Genomic DNA, 16,004 nt, shown 5'->3' on the forward strand with positions numbered 1-16,004 from the left:
AACATCTCACTGATAGTTCCCTTTCTCGATTATCTGATATTCCAAATTGAGGAAACTGGGAAATAAATTCTTTCTATGAATTTTATCACAAGCATATGTAAATATGGGAAAATCTACCCTTTCAGGGAAGTCTTCAAGTTTTGCTAAAGTTCTTTGTCTTTCAGTCAGTAAATTTTCTTACTGTTTGCAGAACTGCTCCCAGGCAAATGACACCAGTTAAAGTATTCCTCTACTCATTTTTATTTTTTTTTGTTTTTGTTTTGGATCACTTGGGTGTGAGCTTCTTATGTAAAGTCAGTCTTTGCAAGGCAATAGTGATTTTTCATCCACAGTAAAATAAGAACTATTTATAAATATGATCTACTATGTGAATCATGTAAATCATATAAATATGATTCATCACTTGTTCCAATGAGATTTTTCAATTATATTGTACTGAAAGGAAACAGAATTTCTCGGTAAATGATCTACATGAAATTATGATCTGGGATAGGAATGAAATTACACTAGGTACTTTATAATTTTCACTTCAATTATAAATGTTGTGGCTAATATACTTAGAGTTTTATAAATGTACAAATGACTAGATCATTAAAATGATGTTAACATGCTTTTAGAAGTATATTTTTATTCACATGTATTTCTTATCCTGATGGATTTTTTTAAATGCCAATACTGGGACTTGAATAATGGTCCTCTCTCTTGGCTTTATTTTACTCATGATTGGGGCTCTCCCATTGTAGGCTGAATTTGAATGATAATTTTCTGATCTCAGCTTCCTGAGTTGATAAGATTATAGACATGAACCTTTCTATGTTCACCCAATGGATTCTGTGTCCAACGTTTACTTTTATGGAACTGTCTATTTTTCATTCTTAATTTGTTAAATAGTTTATTTTATTCCCTTAATGTATGCTAAAATGTGTAAATTAGAAATTTTTTCTGATATCATCTTTATTTTTCAATTGTAATTTTGTTGTCAAAGTGATATACAGAGGGGTTACAGTTACATATACAAGGTAGTGAATACATTTCTTGTCAAACTTGTTACCCCCTCCCTCATTTTTCTCCCATTTTCTGACCCCAGTAACACACCCTCAAGTTGTACAGTTCACTTGCAACATTATCTTGTGAATACGACTGTTGCATTGGCTCTCACCCGTTGTCCTTTGTCTCTTCATTTTGTTGTCCCCCTTCCCTTCCCTCGTTCAGATTAACATATATACTATACCCAGGGTACCAAAAATCAAATACAGTAACAACAGAGGACAAACCATAGGGAGGAAAACACAAAAGAAAGAAGTAATCACATAGTACATTTAACAAAAAAAAAAACCCCAAGAAATAAAACCTCTTGTTTCAATATCTTAGAGTTCATTTTACTTAGCATCATTTTATATGGTCATGTGTACATAGGTATTGATCTATTCTTCTCATAGAACCAATGCAGATGCCCCTCAGTAGAGGAATGGATCAAGAAAATGTGGTATATATATATATATATATATATATATATATATATACACAAGGGAATTCTATGTTTCCATCATAAAGAATGGTCTCCTAAGGAAATGGAAAGACTTGGAAAAATCATATTACTTGAAATAAACCAGACACAAAGAATCATAAAACCCATGGTTTCCCTCATTTGTAATAATTGGTATATAACAAGGATAGTCCTAGCTGATATCATCATTGTTTAAAATAGAGACACTTTGAAGATAACTTGGGTAAAATGTTTGAGAGACTCTCAAAAAGCAAGCTTGGTGTGCAGTACAAACCTAAAATATCATATATTTGGGAGGCAGAGTTAATAAGAGAGGATGAGGCTGGCCCCGGAGCAAAGCTCCAGTCCACCTGAAAAACAAACCAAATCAAAAGAACTTCAGTGTGTCTTAAGTACTATATGCTACCAATTGCAAACCCCGGGACTGGAAAATTAAAATATTTATATTAGCCCCTTATATACTATTCTGAATCTTATCCCCCTTTGTTGATGATGCCTATTCCAGAATACAAATTATAAAGCTTTCTGAAGGGCTGGGAAGGTGGCTCAGTGGTAGAGTGCTTGCCTTGCATGCATGAGGCCATGGGTTCAATTCCACAGCATCACATAAGCAAAAACCTCCAGAAGTGATACTATGGCTCAAGTCGTAGAACACTAGCTTTGAGCTGAAGAGCAAGGGACAGTGCCCATGCCCAGAATTCAAGCCCCATGACCAACCAAAAGAAATTATGTATAAAATATTCTGAGGCAAGGATCAGAATAACATAAAATTGTGTTCTATTGTATAAAATTTATTATTTCATCATGAAGCACTCAGGTAGAGAAGAAACATGGGAAAACTTAATTAGGAGTGATCATTTTTCTTGAAAGTAAATACATCTTTGGGGCATCAAAGTCTGAAAAATATTCAGGAAATCTTGATGAAATATGAATTTTAACTCATTTATATCAATGACATTTTTACTTTCATAAATTTAACACTTAAAATATCAGTACCTGTATTTATTTAAGAAGTGTACCCAAGACAAGCATTATAGCACACCCTTGTATTACAAGAAAACTCTAAATAAAATGAAAAACAAATAACAATGATAAAATTAAAATATCTCCATAGATCTCTGATGAACATGATGAATTAAGTTGAAAAAAATAGTTTTTTTATTTTATTTGTGAAGATACTGTACAGAGGGGTTACAATTACATGGGCAGGATAATGCGTACATTTCTTACCAAGCATTGCAGCCTCCTCCTTTTGTTTACCCTTCTCATCCCTTCCCAGCCTCCCCCCTCCCCCCCAATCCAAATCTTTCTCCTTCCCCCCCTTCCCCCCCCCCACCAACGTTGTAAAGCTCGTTTTGGACATGACAACTTGTACTTCTCATTGTTGCAACAGGTCCACCTGTATCTTTAAACAGCTGGTTTTTCCCCATCTCCTCCTCAAGTTATACTGACATCAAATATAGTGAAAGCAGGGGTTATACTAAAAAGAAATGCAAATCAAAACAACATTGAGATATCACCTCACCCCAGTTAGAACGGCAAAAATCAAGAACTCTAACAACAACAGATGCTGGAGGGGATGTGGACAGAAAGGAACCTTACTTCATTGTTGGTGGGAATGTAAACTTGTTCAACCACTTTGGAAAGCAGTATGGAGGTTCCTCAAAAGACTTCACATAGAACTCACCTATGACCCAGCAATCCCACTTTTGGGCATTTACCCAAATGTTTACAAACAAGACCACACTAAAGCTACCAGCACAACTATGTTTATTGCAGCATTATTTACCATAGCTAAGATATGAAAAAATAGTTTTTTGCTCCTAAAAATGTTTTCTGAGAAATTACATATTTAGGACAAAATTATAAGTAGGTAAATTGAAAAAAAAAGTAGTTTCAAAAATGCTATGTGCCTGAGAAACTACTTATATGGTCAATGACATTAAGGTACTTAACATAAATATGTGAAAGATTTTGTGGAATAAAGTTTATTTTGTATGTGAGCCATTTTTATTCATTTTAATTTTAATATTTTAGCAATAAAGGATATGGTAGAGGGAATTAAAAAAAAAGAAATTCTTCTGGTAAGACCCAGACCTTTTGAGTATAGTCAGGATGCACATACCAACAAGCTCCTCCAATATAAAATCCTCAGTAAGATTTTAACACATCTCATTGCTTATTTTAGAAATCAAATCTTAAAAACAATGGCCAACAATCCACTGTCATCATAGTATTTTTATTGCTGGGTGTGTTCATTGTGTTGTGAAATGAATTGGTAATTAACTTTTGTGTATATCCTTCAGTTTCTAGGAGATAAGCTTAATAGATGACCTTTGATGCTCTGGATAAGTAAAACAGACTCTCCTTTCTGTTGGTTTCCTTGTTCAGTAATATGTAAGCAAATATTTTAAATAAAAGAAAGAGCTGATTCAACTATTTCAGTTAATTCATTTCCATTTTATTCATAATATTGTGTTAATTCCATTTTAATTTATTCCATTTTATTTAACATTTTCTGCTTCTATTTTGTGCAAAGAAATTAATACTTACATTACTTCAAAGTGATTATAACTTGGAATATAACTTATGTCAACCAATTATACATGGACAAATAAACATATTAAATGTGCTTCAGGTAGTCTAAACAATTACTCTGAAAGAATCTTTTTAAAAGAAAAATTTGCTCTATCTTTATTGAGAAACTTTTCTTTTTCTAAAATGTGCAGTATATTTTACAGATGGAAGTTTTATATTTGCAGTGCATGGCATGATGTTTTGCTGTCTGTATACTTTTGGAATGGCTAAATCAAGCTAATTAAGATGCACATTATCTTACATGTTTATTTTCTATGATAAGAACTCTATATATTGCCATGCTTATCACAGTAGTTTGAAGGTTTGTTGAGTTCTATAAAAAATAACATATTGTATATTGAAATGACTAGAATTTGTAATTCTAACAGATTTTTCCACTATGTATTATTTATATATACAAAAATTTAGGATTAAATTAAAACAATTGAATCAATATACTTTGAAAGTAAAAAGCAAGACATACATTAACATTTATCTTAGAATGACAAATATGGACTTCTTTCCTATTTAATTGAATGATTATTTTGGTGGTATGTGATTAAAATCTTGATTTTAGCTCTGCAGTTTAATTTGATTGCTTGATTTGTCTAAGTGAGAGACAGCTTGAGTCCTTTGGAGAAAATCAAATCAGAATCATAGAACTAAATAGTTAGTTTAAATATACTTTATTTTGCATTTATATATATGTGCATATTATAGATCTGTAATAGGAATAAGCTAAATACTTTAAGAATATATGCCTACAGTAAATGCCCAGTGAGTATAGATGGTGGTGGTAATGGTGGTAATGGTGATGATGGTAATGAACAAACATAAATGTATCAGTTGTGTTCTTTAACTAATCAATTTTGAGACGAGAGAACAAAAACGAAATTATACCATGTTCCCAATTTAAGTATTTTTTGAAGCTGTCACTTATTCGATCTAATGGATACCATTGTTAAATAGAATTTGTAAGTCACATTATACAGACAAGAACATTATGACACTGAAAACATAAATGACTTTTTGAGAGACTCTCTAGGCATGCAATACTGTGTTTTCATAAGCTGTGTTCTTGAGATCTATCCTTATTTTCAAAGCCTTACCATTTTCACAAGATTATGCTTAGGGTCAACCAGTGAGACTCCTACTGGATCTAGAGCTGCAGAACAATACTATTTCACATATAAGTTCCCTTTAAGTGAAATTTTGGTACTATTTGGTAGTAGTCAAAAAATAGTTTGGCAAGGCTGTGTCTTGAATTTCTCACACTATAGAAATTTTCTAAATTCTCAAGGTGTGGAGGGGGGAGGAGGGGCAGGGAGTATTTCCTGTGGCTTGAACTCAGGCTCTGAGCACTGTGATCCTCTTTTGCTCAAACGAGTGCTCTAGCACTTGAGCCACAGCTCCACTTTAGGCTTTTTCTCTTAATAGTTTATTAGGGAGAAGAATTGCAGACTTTCCTACCTGGGCTGGTTTTGAATTACAATCCTTAGATGTCAGCCTTCTGAGTAGCTAGGATTACAGGTGTCAACCACCATCACCAGCTTAAATTTGCAGTATTTTTGGAATGCTTTTACCTTGGCCAGGTTTATGTGACTGTGATATGAGTTTGATATTAATCCTGGTTTCTATTTTATTGTTGGTAATCTGCAAAAATTAACTTTTTTTTTAAAGAAGGTTTACAAAGGGGTTACAATTTCATGAGCAAGGTAATGAGTACATTTCTTATCAAGCATTGTTGCCTCCTCCTTTGTTTTTCCCTTACCATTCCTTCCCTCCCATCTCCACAGCTACACTCCTTCCCCTCATTCCCCAGCCCAAGCCTAAATTGTAAAGTTTGTTTTCGACATCTTTTACATCTCATTGTTGCAGTGGGTGAACCTGTATCCATATTTAAACAATTTGTTTTTTCCCTTCTGCTCCCCAAATTATACCAACATCAAATACAGTGAAATCAGGGGTTATACTGTGGGGGAGGAACATACAAAGCAACCAAAAAAAATTACATGGTACCTTATAAATACATTAGAAACAATAGCAAGAAAGAATAAATAAAAACATTTATGTCATTATCTTGGGATTCATTTCACTTAACATCATTTTAACTGAGCCTTTCTGCTTGTCTCAGACATATACTAGTTAAACTTTACAGGATCATTCAATGTATAATCATTCGTTGAAATATTAATATAGAAATTAAGTTAGTAAATGATATAATGTGCAATACAATTATATTTTATATAGCATTTCAAGTGATATAGTGTTTTATTAATATACAGTAGTAATACATTTGCATTCCACAACATGAAATTTATTTGTATAATTTAAATAACTAATTTTCACTTGCCAGTTATCTTTATCTGAAAAAAACACTTTGTCTAGAATTAACAAGTATCTGTATATTTCCCCTTGTCATTTCTAGAGATCATTCATTCAAAACATTCATTAAAGCTTATAACTACCTCTCAAAAATTTGCAAAAGCTTTATCAATAAGTAAACGTTGAAACATAGACTGAAATTTTCTTTCCATGTCAATTCTCCCTATTTTTTTCAATCACAACATTGATAATTCCCAATGGAAAGTACATGAAGATAATTACCAGCTCCTACAGGCCCTTCAAACAACACTTTTCTAGGAATGTTATCACAAAGCTAAGAGACATTGGGAGATCTATTTTTAAATCAAACTGCTCCTAATCATGGCTCTCACTGTCTTTCTTTCCTTCCTAGCTCTGAATTTCTCTCAGCTCTATTTCTGAGAAGTAATTTGAAAAGGAAAAAGAGAACAAGATATATATTATAACACACCTCTGCAAAGTAACACCTTGTCTTCCAATTTCTTTTTTCTTTTTCTTTTTTTGTTGGTCGTGGGGCTTGAACTCTGGGCCTGAGCACTGTCCCTCTGCTCTTCAGCTCAAAGGGAGCGCTCTACCACTGGAACTACAGTGCCACTTCTGGTTTTCTGGTGGTTTATTGGATATAAGAGTTTCACAGATTTTCCTGCCCTGGCTGGTTTTGAACCATTATCCTCAGATCTCAGCCTCCTGAGTAGCTAGAATTACAGGCATGAGCCACTGGTGCTTGGCTTGTGTTCCAATTTCATGGTATATGGCACACTAAATTTAGTTTTGTGACTTTTGATAGTAAATATCTAACGACTTTAAACTTACAGATATGTACAACTGGTTTACTTTTGTAAAACAGAGTATAGTCTACCTGGTCATGAACACTTGATTCCATTGAATTGGTAAAGAATAGATGAAGACAGAGATTTGACAGAATTATATAACTTTTATCTGTTTCTTTTATCACTTTGAATAAAAGAAATTTGAGAGTTAACTACACTTTTGAGGAAATGCTTTTAGTGGATTAAAACCTGTTATATTTAATTTCTTTTTGAATTTAAGAAGATATGTCATAATGTTGTTGATGAGAAATGGACTTGTTTCTGTTTTGTTGTAGTTTGAAATATTTTATATTAAAGACTACAGGGAACCTTGTCATTTTAAAGATAAAATGTTAACACTGAAATTTTTCTTTGGAGAAAGCATGAATACCTAGTAATTCCTAAATATTGCAATTCTGGAATGGTATGTTTTACTACAGTCTCCTGAAATTTGTATTTTCTCAAAAAAAACTTTTACATAAAGGAGTAATATGTGAATGTGGAATGTTTGCGTCTATTGTAAGAAAGCATACCAATTGGGTGTTGCCTACAAGCGGTCATGAGAATATGATTGACCTTTTATTGCCAAGTATATTGACCCAGAAGAACTTTAAAGGAGGCAAGAAACATTTATTTTTCTTTGAAACCATATATTTGGTTGTAGGAAATACAATCTGTGTGCCTTATTATAATTATGTGATGTCTAGTTGTATTTGCACATATGAGAAAAAAGAATCAATCTATATGCTCAAGGCTTAAACTCCTGTTCTGAAACTCAAATATTGCAAAGCATTAGCCTGTGTAAAAATTGTAGAAACAGCAGAACCATTATTTGTTTTATCTGCACATGTCAGCTTCTAAACATTTCTGTTTTATTGACTACTTGAATGGAATTAATACTAACCCTAGCTAGGATTATGGGAACTTTCTGATAGATTAATGTTTTCAAAGTTTTGCCATACTTCTTCAAGTTGTATGTTACCAAGAAGTAGCTTCCTCTCCTAATTGACCAGTTATGATCTGGTTCTCACCATTTGTGAGAACTAGCAAAGGTAAAATCAATCTCTGTGAAAGAGAGTTCAATAAAATAACTATGTTATATAGTGAACTAAATGCACACTACTCTTCAGCAACTTTCTCATGTCAACATAGACACATTTGTGCAAATGGATATTTTCTTTTCTAAATTGATTATTGGTGATTAATTAAATTGAATACATTTAATTTGTAAGTACTATCACCAAAGTGTTTCTCCTGTGCATTTATACATGCCACTGGTTGGAGAAGATTCATTGTATTCATAAATTGCTTTGTTGAACGGGCACTCCTTTGTGTAACTACTTAAAGATAGTGTTTTTTAATATATATTTTTATTGTAAAGATACTTACAAAGGGGTTACAGTTACATGAGTAATGAGCATTGTTACCCCCTCCTTTGTTTTTCCTCTACCATCCCTTCCTTCCCCACCTCCCCAACTCCTGTCTCCACCCATCCTAAAGCTGTAAAGTTCATTTTCAACATAGTGTCTTGTATATTGCACTGTTACAATGGGTCAATCTGTGTCCTTATTTCAGCATTTTGTTATTTCCGTTCCCCTCCCCAAATTAGAAAAATGTATATACAAGATTCAGGGCACTGGAGTCAAATACAGTGAAAACAGGGGTTATACCATAGGGAACAAACTACAAAAGAAACAAAAAAAATCACACAGTACATTTTAAGTTTATTAAAAACAACAGCAACAAAGACAAAACATCTTGTGTCCCTGTCTTGTGGTTCATTTCACAGAAAAGGTCACAAGCTATGTACATATAACCATATAAGATGATTCTAACAGATAATGTTTTGTAAATACATATTATAGGCACAACATACATAATGTATGCTGTAGTATGGTGGAAATATGTTAGGGTTTTTTTTGTTGCTTGTTTCTGAAGTTAGATCTTACCAAAAGCAATAGGTATATATATTATTTATTTGCAAATATGAAAGAATAAAATAGTTCTATGCATAATCTCATCTCAGTTGGAAGAAATATTACTATGTTAAAGATACTTTACATAGTGGTAGATACAGGCTTTCTTTGTTTAATTTTCATTATGCTGAAATCTGGCTTTCTGTGGGGAAAATCTGTTATCAAGTATGGCTTTCCTGCCTTCCTTGTGATCCCTTCACAAAATCATCTCCTGATTTGAAAACTTTATTGTGTGAAATTAATTATGGAAATTTTAATCACTGGTTATAAGAAGACCAAAAACAAGATTATTTTCTGGTGAGATTATTTTTATAATTAAAATGGAGATACCTCATTGCTGGACAGATATTTCTACTACAAATTATTCAAGAATCTCATAAACTCTAACCAAAAACTGAAATAGCAGATGCAGATGCAAAGTCTCTCTCTCTCTCTCTCTTTCACACACACACACACACACACACACACACACACACACACATTTATTCATTGGCTCATAATTATACCAGGTAAAGTCCAATCTAAAACAGCTCAGGGGTTTGCCAGTTAGTTTCAACATAGGGTCTGCAGGAATTTTCTGAACAGATTGGCCTTGATCCCCTATCTTTTTTCTCCTACCCTCCAGAGTGCTAGGATTATAGACATGAGCAGCCAATACTTGGAAAACTCGATTTTCTACATAGTAATGGAATTATAAATCTTAAATGGTTTACTTGCATTCTAAGTTTATTGTAGACTCAAGAATAACTGTATTTCTTTGCTTTTCTTCTTTTAAAGACATTTATTTCTGAGCACTGTAATCCTGTAATCCTAGCTACTCATGAGGCTGAAATGTAAGGACATCTTTTTAAAGCCAGCCCAGGCAGACACATCCATGAGACTCCTATCTACAGTCAACCAATAAAAACCCAGAAGTGGAGATCTGGCTCAAGTGGTAGAGCAACAGTTTGAGTAATAGAACCAAACAAAGCCATAAGGCCTTGAGTCAAATCCCCAGTACTGGCACCCACGCACTCTCACACAGGTGCACACACAAAGGAAAATAAAAATAAAGAATGATATCCATTTACAATATGCATAAATAGAAGATATTATATCAATGTTTCTTAGCAAGGCAAGTGTCTCTTCAGCCTCCTTATCAGAAAGGGTAAAGATGACTTGCCTGGATCATTTCCTTTTTGCTTCTGATGTGTCTGCCATAATTATTTTTGCTCTTATATATATTCTCATTAACTTATATAATAAAATTTAAATTATGTACAGTTCCATGAAAACCAAAATTCACTTCTAAGAATTTCTCTTTAACTTTTTATTATTAGCATTTGATTTCTCATGATTTTAGAGACTATTTTCCACTATTCTTTTGATTCAACGGAAGGGAATATTAATTGAGCAGCTATAAGAAAAACTTAGAATTTCCTCATTAAAAGAGGAAATAGAGCAAAAATATAAAAGAAAACATAAAATTGTGAAAGAGCAGACTGTTAGTAGAAAATGAGAATATATACTTAAAAATTTTACTATAAATCTCATGTTGAGAGAGTTACATAAGTCAGATAATGAATACATTTCCTTTTAAACAGTGTCACTGCCTCCCTCTTTTTCTCCTAGTTTTATGTTCTGTTCCCCCCCCCAAATTGTATAGTTAATTTCTAACATAGTGAATTCGTTTACCCTTTATCCCACCATTTCTGTGCACACTGAATATATCTTTTAATATGGTGACAATAATGACCTCTCAACTTTACGGTCTGACCCTGTGTCTCAGAGCAAATATATAACCCCTATATAATCGTGATTAAAACATCAGCTGAGGGGTTGAGAATTTAGCTCAGTGGAAGAGCATTTGCCTGGCAATGAGTTTGGTCCATAGCTCTGCAAAAAAAAAAAAAAAGCAAAATACAAGAACAAACAAACAAAAGAACTTTCAAAGTCAGAAGTCACAAAAAAATGACTTAGAAATTGCTAAAGCCAAATCTAAAGAAAATGAAGGAGGATGAAAAAGAAAATTAAAAGAAAAAAATAACTGGGGTGATAATCTTTAGTTGAGTTTCCAAGGGAATGGGAAAAGCTATATAAACAGCAAAACAAGGAAGTTAAGAGGGAAAGAAGGGAAAGAAATTAGCAATGCTCAATGTACATGAAAGCACCCAGAATGTTTGTAGAACTTAAGAGTTGCCTCTGGTTAAAAAAGTGTTCCTTGGTCCATGTTATAAAATATAATGCTTTGAGGTTATATTGGGGTCTGGTGACAAAGTATTCTGTATCAGGTAATGAGATTTCAATTATTTTCTTTAGCACCAAAAAATAGAGACTTTGTGCTGAGAAACACCAGGGGAGCCACATGTACGAGTTTTCGTTTGTTTTTTTATGAAGCATTCATGAGGTATGTGGAAGAGATTAAAGACAAGCCAGTGGGAAAGTTGCCTATATAACTGAGCAGACAGAGCATATGGCCTAGCATTTATCAGTGGCATTGAAAAGAGGCAGAACAGAGAAAACATGGAAGCTGGTTAACAGAATAACTTGCACGAATTTTGACCAGTCTTTTAATGAAGAGAGGTGAACTTGATCAGTTTTCAGTCTTACATGTTATTAATTGAAATACAGAATGAAGGTGAATAATCTTGAATGAAACAACTAAATAAAGCATAAGGTGTGAGTTCAAGCCTCAGTACTGCCACTCCCTTCCCTGCCAGAAAAAAAGATTATAGTGAAAGTGAAACTTTTTTATTTGTTGATTATAACGCATCATCATATGTTTTGAATTTAATTGGAGTTCTGAAAGTGTTCATTAACTTCTTGTTGAGAGTCCATACATCTGCAAAATAGAAATATTCTATCTCAGGTACAAGAGAAGTAATACATTCTCAATTGAACTCAAAGTATTCCATACCATAAGCAAGCCATAAGTAGAAATAAGCTTATTTATAATTTTAGCACTACTCGGGTATTTTAAATTAGGCAGATCAGTAAGACATATAGGTGAGTCATAGCTAGGAGAGTGTATAGACTAATTATTAAGCACAACAATGTATAATGTTGGTTATACTGGCCCATATATAACTCTATGGAAAGATTGTTTACTAAGATACTTCACCTACATATAACCTTTCTGTGTTTATATTACTCAACAAACCACTCTCAGACCTTCTCACCTATATTTTGCATTAGCAATCGCAAAATAGGAGCATAAGCAGCCAAGAAGTGCTCATCATTTTTTAACTATTTATGGTGACATAGTGACACAACAAAGATCAAACCTCTTCTGTCCCTATTTTGGGGTTCATTTTGCATAACATTATCTTATATGGTCATATATACACACAGCTTTTGACCTTTTCTGCTTGTCCTAGACATATACTAGTTATTGTAAATAAGGGAAACCATGGGACCTATGTTTCTTTGGGTCTGGCTTACTTCTCTTAATATTGTTTTTTCCAAGTCTTTCCATTTCCTCTCAAATGAGGCAATGCCATTCTTTCTGATGGAGGCATAGAATTCCATTGTGTGTTTGTTTGTGTGTGTGTGTGTGTGTGTGTGTGTGTGTGTGTGTGTACTACCTTTTCTTGGTCTATTCATCTACTGCAGGGCATTGTTTTTAATGTACTTACAATGTATTATATGAGTTTTTGTTTCATTTGTATGCTCTTCACCCATGATATAACCCCTATTTTCACTGTATTTGATTCCTGTGTCCTGCATCTTGTATATACATTTTTTTAATTTGAGGTGCAGAAGGGAAATAACAAAATGCTGCAATAAGGATACAGGTTGACCCATTGTAACAATGAAATGTAGAAGATACTATGTTGAAAATGAACTATACAACTTGGTAGCCGGGGAGTGAGGAATTGGGGAGGTGGGAAAGGAAGGGATGGTAGGAGAAAAACAAAGGAGTAGGTAACACTCCTCAACAAGGAATGTACCCATTACCTTACTCATGTAACTGTAATCCCTCTGTATATATCTTTAAAATAAAAAAATTAATTTTTAAAAGATTAAACAGAAACGCTGATATAGATTCAATCAAGCTGTGTTTATTGAAATATTGATCTCTGATTTAAGATCTGAGCTTTAAATCTTAATTTTTCCTTTTTTTCTTTTGTCTGTTGTGGTTCTTGAACTCTGGGCCTGAGTGCTGTCCCTCAGCTCTTTAGCTCAAGGTTAGTGCTATACCATCCGAGGCAGAGCACTACTTCTGTTTTCTGGTGGTTAAAAGGAAGTAAGAGTCTCATGGATTTTCTTGCCCGGGCTGGCTTGGAACTGCCATCCTCAGATCTCAGCCTCCTGAGTAGCTAGGATTACAGGTGTCAACCACTGGCACCCAGCTTATACTACCGTTTTAAAATACATTTTGAGAAAAATGTTTTATTTACATTGATTACCATTATACTACCTACCTGTCTTCTGCTTATTCCTTCAGATTAGCACTCTTAATAAGCATATTCTGTTATTTTTCCAATTTATTTTATCTAGGATATACTCTGTTGAGGATGAAATTAGAAACTGGCCCTATGAGTGGGAAAAATGGTAATCAGATACAAATGATAATGATATTTGGTAACATATAAAATATTACATACAATATATACATATATAAAATAAATGTTCACTTGAAAGTAATCGCAAATTCTAAAGTGATAAAATTTGTGATAATTGCAGAATAAATTATTCATATGTATTATATATTACGATATTATATTCAAAATATGCATATACTATGTAATAATTCACAATTTAATCAATAACCAATTAATATTTAATTCTTAAATTATTATTAATGTACACAAAATATGAATTTGCATCAGTAAAATTGAAAACTCAGGAATTTTGAATGTCATTGTCATACAAAGAATTTTTGTTAAATTTTAAATAAATCTTCATCTTGTCTTCAATGTAATTGCTTGTATATGTAAAAGGTGAAGGGGATTATAGATGTTTGAAACTGAAAAATTCAAATGTCTTCCTTGTTGTTTACACTAATAATTTCTAATGGCATGTTTCCTGTATCAGAATTTTATATCATTTTTCTGTAGTTATTAAATTCTCCTGAGTTAAAATTGTTTCTGGAACACATAAATGACTTACAAATTGAAATTTAAATATACCTCACATGTAGTATAATATATATATTTTTTTTTTTTGTGGAGAGGGGGTCTGGTCGTGGGTCCTGAACTCTGGGCCTGGGTGCTGTCCCTCAGCTCTTCAGCTCAAGGCTAGCGCTCTACCACTTGAGCCACAGCGCCACTTCCGGCTTTTTTCTTTTTGCTTATGTGGTGCTGAGGAACCAAACCCAGGACCTCATGCATGCAAGGCAAGTGCTCTACCACTGAGCCACCTTCCCAGCCCCAGTATGATATATTTGTTGCAGTTAATGGACTGCTATTGATGAATCATAATTAATTATAACCTATACTTAAGTCATCCTGATGGATTTTGTTTATCCTAATGCTTTTCTCCTACTTAGGATAGCATATAATTTTTAGTCATTTTAGAGCCCTCTACATTTGCTAGCTATTTCTTGCTTTTAAGGGGATACTGGTGAATTATTTTGTAGAATATTCCTTGATTGGTAAATGTGTGGTGTTTTATTTATAAATACATAAGTATACTCCTTTTGTGTTTACAATTGCATAGGGATTATATTCTCTTTAATACTCTTTATATTACAGAATGAAATATCAACATAACTTACCAATGTGTATGTCAACCTCCATCACATGGCAGTGGAAGGTTTAGTTTGAATCTGGAATATCTCTTAAAAGCTCATGTGGGTGAAGGCTTGGTTTCTAGCTGGCAGATATAAAGAAATGGAACCAAGATGAAGCGCACAGATCATGAGACATCATCGTTGAAAAGTGTATGGAACCCTGGGCCCTTCTCCTTTCTTAATTCCTAGCGAATATGAAGTGAACAGATCACTGTGACAATTCAATCGCTGTGCGGCTTTGCAGAGCCTAAAGCTATGGGAACAAGTGACTATGTAATGAAACTTCTGAAACTGACCAAAAACAATTTTTTCCTCTTTAAGAATTGATTACCTTAGGTAATTTATCTTAAGGGCAGAAAGGTGATTAACATAGTATTTGATTTTCTAGTAAATAGCTTATTCTTTTTTTAACCTTTCCATACCATATTGATCAAAAGGAAATCATTATATACAGCCAAAGGTTAATATTTTCACTTGTACTCATATGTATGGGGATAAGTTGTCTCTTTGTGCTCATCCTCTAATTTGATTTTTTCAATATAAATTAATATGTCTGTATAGATCCTTTAGGTTAAAACTCAACATTATTTTGCCCATCCATTTCATAAATTGTCCCAATTTTAACCACTAGAATTATCTGTTGGTTACTATGTTCTTTTATATAGCTAGTCATTGTGTTTAGTTTGAGCAAAGATTATTCTTTGTCATCAAAAGGTATTCCAGGCTCATATTACAAATTTTATTTCTATAGATAGTACCCTAAATTTTCATATTAATTATGTAAAAAATTCATTTCTAGGTCTAAAGATGTATTTATTAGTGGAATGACATTATTTCTTTGCATTCTAAATGGACAGACCAAGGGAAGCCATGTGTTTATATTTATGCTGATCTATATATGCACACATATCTTTAAATACTACCATATGTTCCATCCCTTTATTTGTTAAGCTTTGCATAAATCATGTTAAATGTCTCCACCTCAAATCCATTACCATATGGATAATTTCAACCCCATCACCATGCTAGATTTTAAAATCCCACTATGACCATGATAG

This window comes from Dipodomys ordii, unplaced genomic scaffold, assembly GCF_000151885.1.
Source record: "Dipodomys ordii isolate 6190 unplaced genomic scaffold, Dord_2.0 Scaffold25, whole genome shotgun sequence".
NCBI lineage: Eukaryota > Metazoa > Chordata > Mammalia > Rodentia > Heteromyidae > Dipodomys > Dipodomys ordii.